The sequence below is a fragment of the Corylus avellana genome, unplaced genomic scaffold (assembly GCF_965113065.1).
Source record: "Corylus avellana unplaced genomic scaffold, dhCorAvel1.hap1.2 HAP1_SCAFFOLD_47, whole genome shotgun sequence".
NCBI lineage: Eukaryota > Viridiplantae > Streptophyta > Magnoliopsida > Fagales > Betulaceae > Corylus > Corylus avellana.
In genome coordinates this window covers 61,450-65,926 of record NW_028290486.1, presented here as the reverse complement: position 1 = coordinate 65,926, position 4,477 = coordinate 61,450, and the positions used below count along the sequence as shown (strand labels likewise).

At 48.6% G+C, this 4,477-nt stretch overlaps 1 pseudogene; it reads right to left on the bottom strand.

Annotated features, from left to right (window-relative positions):
- Positions 1–3,590: 3,590 nt before the first annotated feature.
- LOC148582676 (uncharacterized) lies at positions 3,591–4,258 on the bottom strand (annotated as a pseudogene).
- Between the last annotated feature and the right edge of the window lie 219 nt (positions 4,259–4,477).

The following is a 4,477-nucleotide window of genomic DNA, read 5'->3' as shown; positions in this document are numbered from 1 at the left end:
AGAGCTTGCTTCGTGGCGGAGCATTTAGCAATGCCAGCAGCCTGGTGAGGGCTGGCTGTCTGGGGACAGGTTAAGGCAGGGCCTGCTGGGCTTGCTTCTCATGAGATTGGGTGAGGGAATCGGAAAGGGGCTCATAAACCGGGCGGGCGGGCTTTTGGGCACACGGAAAAGGGGAAGTGGATGGAGGGTGCTTCTCAGCTAGAGTTGGGGGTGGGGTCGCTATAGTGGCTAGGGTGAGTCTTCCTACATGGCTGGACGCCCGGCTCTAGACGAAGCTGCGGGGGTTACCACCACATCCTCTCCCGATAGACTTGAAGCTTTTCATAGTCAGGCGGGGTAGAAAATCTTCTCTCAAAAAGAGACAGACCAGAGATGACAAGAGGAAGGTATTCGGTTCAAAAAAGATAAGTCAGTCAGAACAGCTTCAGCCCATACAAGTAGAAATCTCAATGTTAGGTACAGACCCCAACATTCCAGTAGAAATAAAATATCTAAGCCTTGGGCTGAAGACATGTCCTAATCTACGATGCCACAACAAAAAAGGGGGAGTAGAGGGAACAACACCAGACACAGCAGAAAAGGCAAAAGACTGAGGTAAACGAAGTTTCTCCAAAAAAGAGAGCTTGCCAACTCTACGGTCCTTCCCAATCCCCTTACGTAATAGGGCCTCTGCAGCAAGATGAGCTGTGTCTGACTGTCGACGAGAGTTTGCATTCTGCCGCTTGCGAGAGTCTGCAATCATGTGACCCGGCTTCTTGCAATAGTGGCAATCTTGGACATGTCTCGTTGGTCTGATGCACCAGCAGAGCTTCCAGATTGAAGATTCTGACTATAGGGTCGATGTCCCGAAGCATGTTCAGCTGCAAGAACCTGATCTGAAGCACCCTGAGTAATATAAGATCGACCCCCAGCTCCCAACCTAGTAAAGGGGAGCAAGTCGAGTCTCCTCGGATCTCACATCAGCAACTGCTCTCTCAATGTCTGGTGGAGGAACTCGATGTTGAATTGAGGATCTAACATTCTCGAACTCAGGCCTCAAGCCCATCAAAAACTTAGAGAGCCCCTTTCCCTATGGTCAAGCAGTTTCACTCCTTTATACTCTATAAGGCTATTCTATGTTATATGAAATTCTTCCCGACAAGAGCCTTTAGAATCGGCGCCCCTATCTTTGAAAAGGGTCCCTCATGTTCAGCCGGTCCCATAGAAGCCTAAGCCTTCGGTAATAAATAGTATAGCACACTTCTTTCTTTATTTTACCCATAAGCTAAGGCATGTTCTTCATGTTGCAACTGATAGAAAGGTGGAGAATCATCCTGAGAATAAAGATTACTTATGTAATCCCAAATATCTTTAGCAGTCGCAAAAGAGGTGACGGTGTATATGGGGCTCAAAGGAAGTACACAAGTCATCCCATTTTAAGCTAAGCACTTTTCATCTTTTGTAGGAAAATCCCCTTCTCTAGTTTTGGAAAATTGAAGCGACCCGCCCACATAAGCACAAGATTTTTTCCCGAGCAAATCATTCTTCATCGCATAAGCCCATGACAAGTCATTTCCAGATGCTTCTTTCGGAAGAGCACGGGAAAAGCCTATGGAATCCATTGTACTAAGACCCGAAAGATCATCCAAGGACTTAAAATCGGGACTAAAAACTAGTCAAGAAGGCTTAACTCAAGCAATCACTCAAGAGAAGAAAGGATTTTCGCTTGCCGGATTCGTAAAAAAAAGAAGAAGAAGCCGGGTCTTCTTTTTTTTTTTTTAGGGCAATAAATGGGCTTAAATTAAAGAGCTAGGGCGGCGGCAAGAGTATCTCACAAACTCGAGTTCAAGACCTCCGATTCAAATCCGATCGACTAGATCCGATCACATGATCAAAAAACTATTCATGAAGAAGAAGTTCCAGCCTATTTATTTTTTTTTAATGATAAGGAAGCGCTTGATCCGGGCCTTATAAGGGCATCGAGATCAAGGAGATCGTGGGATCAAAGTGGACGTTCCCGATTTCCATGGCCGATTGCATCCCGAGGACTTTCTTGATTGGTTAAGTAGCGTGGAGAAGTTCTTTGATTGGAAAGAACTATCCGAGGTGTACGAAGGTTAAATTCCTGAGCACGGGTCATGCCTCAATTTGGTGGGATCAAGTCCAAGCAAGGCGTGAGCGGAAAGGCAAAGGAAAGTACATGAGACAAGATGCGATCGAGGTTGCGGGAGAAATTTCTACCCTCTGATTAGACCCAAAGCTTGTTCCAAAGGTTTCACTTCGCTTTAAAGGATAGGGGGGAGAGAAGCGTACAAGAAAGCCCCTACTCCTAACAATAACAAGTTGCGGAGTTCTACCAATTGTTTATTCGCAATGGCTTGAACGAATCCGACGAAGAATCCCTTGCTTGATAGGGCTTGAGGTTATAAATCCAAGATGAAATCTCGATGCATCAGATGTGGAAAGTGGCCTATCAACTAGCTCTAAAGGCCGAGGAAAAGCTAAAGAGAAGGACCACAAGGAGGCACCGAAGGTGATAACCGAAGGTGATAGGGGATCGACCTCTACCATCGGGCGAGGAAAGAGACCCCCTTTTCCCTTTCCTCAAGATATATGGCACGCTTTACTAATATAATAGAAAGTCAAGGCTCTGGGCAACGAGTAGGATGGAGCCTTGACTTGAGCATTGTACAAGTGCTTAAGGCTCCTTCGGGCCATGGCCACAACTATTATATAAGGCAAGGCTTGGAAGCAAGCTACCAGCGCCTATCGGCGAGAACTAGGCTTGGCTTGGTTAGTAGTGCCCGCCCATTCTGTCTCGCCCGCCTGCCGGCCCATTAATTCTTCAGAGCGGGCCGGCAGGCCGGGCGGACGGGGACCATCGAAGAAGTGCCTCGACGCGCCGCAGCCACTACTTTGACTCCTTTTATGCAATTATGAACTCCATGGAACTTTCTCGATTCCAACGCAACTTATCCTTTTGGAGCTGACGTAACAAACTACGCGAGCCTCCCGACGAAGCCAACATAAATCCTATCCGAATAAAAAAAATAAAAGGCAGTTTCATTATGGTGGTATACCAGCCGCCTGTTCTGGAACTTCCAGTTCCAATTGAAGCATATAGATCCGTAAATGGATTTGTATGTATAGCCACTTCAGTCGTGCTCGTAGTTTCTCGAAAGTATCTTTTTTCTGGGAACATGGTCAACCAGAAATTATTATGTTCGCGATTCTTCATCCACCGATGCAGAAAATGCTCCAGTTTTCCATTCTCATATGAGGCCGGAAAGTTTATTGGCAACAGGTCGGCACGAAGTGATTCATCATGCTCAAACATGAGCCGATCGTTCGTTAGGGACGGTTTATAGATCATCAAATTGCCACAAATGGAATGAAAAGTGGGTCCATGTAAATGATCGAGACCTCGCAAACAACAACGCTCCTTCCCCATATGGAGTTCGGAACCCAAAGGCAATCGTTGAGTGAACTGTATCTTCTTTGTGTTAGTTGACCTAAGCCGCACCATTACTGCTGGGGTGGGGCTCGGCCTCCGAACCGTACGTGAGACGAGTTTCTGCCTCATACAGCTCGGGCCGAAGACCGGGGGAAGTTTAGGAGAGATGGGGAGACCCAGCAGCTGCCGGCCGGGGCGGGGGTAAGCTTGCTTCTTCACAAGCTTATCCCCCCCCCAAAAAAAACCGATCCTATAGCGCTAGCGCTTCGCGTTCTTTCTATTCCATCCCATTTCATTTCGGGATAGGCGGCTAATACTAATCTAATAAGTGAAGTAGTCGTCGTCTGACCAATTGGCTCGGACACCAGACCGCGCGTGCCCGCCCATTCTGTCTCGCCCTAAATGGAATGGCTCTCTTAGTTACGCTGCGCCCTGACCCGAGTCCCCACGTCCGCTCTTCTCCGCCCACAACCCAAGAAGTTGGCTTTGCCAACACAACATTAGGGCCGTCCCCTTCATTCTATGCTGACCCCGGCCCGGAGCTGGCTTTTTGGGAAGCCCGTTCCCACCGCGCTCACGGCCCGGCTGGCCTGCCAGCGGTAGTGGGAATTCCCCCGTTCCCTGGTCAAAGACTTGGTTGGATGCGGGATCTACTCCACGAGGAGCGGTACGGACGTAGATGATATCATCACGACCTCTCTTTTCGTACCGCTAGGGATGCTTAACGCCACTTCGCCAACTGGCGTTACCTGCGCTTTCGTGTCTCTCAGTGTGGTCAGCACTGGGTGTTTCCGAGCAGCGAGGCTTACACCCATTCGCATTAGTTCATCCAAAGTTCCTTACCCTTATGCACGAATTATTGAATAAGCCATCTTCCTATCAAGGTTAAGGAGTCAACTGAGCATCTCAGCGGCGGGATTGAATACCCGGATCGAATCAGAGTTCACGCCGCCCGCCCTGAACAAATGGGAGGCGTGGGCCAAAGGTCGCACATAAGCCGCCGGGTCGCACGACAGAAGAACACCCAACATACAGATGCACACT